Genomic DNA, 306 nt, shown 5'->3' on the forward strand with positions numbered 1-306 from the left:
CAGATGTAGGTGATGGGGAGGAAGGCAGCAAATCACACTGCCACGTGTGTACCTATGCAACAATCTTGCATGTTCTTCACATGTACCCCAAAACCTAAAATGCAATAAAATAAATGGGAAAAAAAATTTGTTTTTAAAGTAAATAAAATAAAATAAATGCTTTTACATTGTTGGTACGGGTATAAATTAGTTCAACCATGTGGAAGACATTGTGGCAATTCCTCAAGCATCTAGAACCAGAAATACCAAATGCCACTTGACCCAGCAATCCCATTACTGGGTATACACCCAAAGGATTATAAATCA

Source organism: Cebus imitator, unplaced genomic scaffold, assembly GCF_001604975.1.
Source record: "Cebus imitator isolate Cc_AM_T3 unplaced genomic scaffold, Cebus_imitator-1.0 Scaffold358, whole genome shotgun sequence".
Lineage (NCBI taxonomy): Eukaryota > Metazoa > Chordata > Mammalia > Primates > Cebidae > Cebus > Cebus imitator.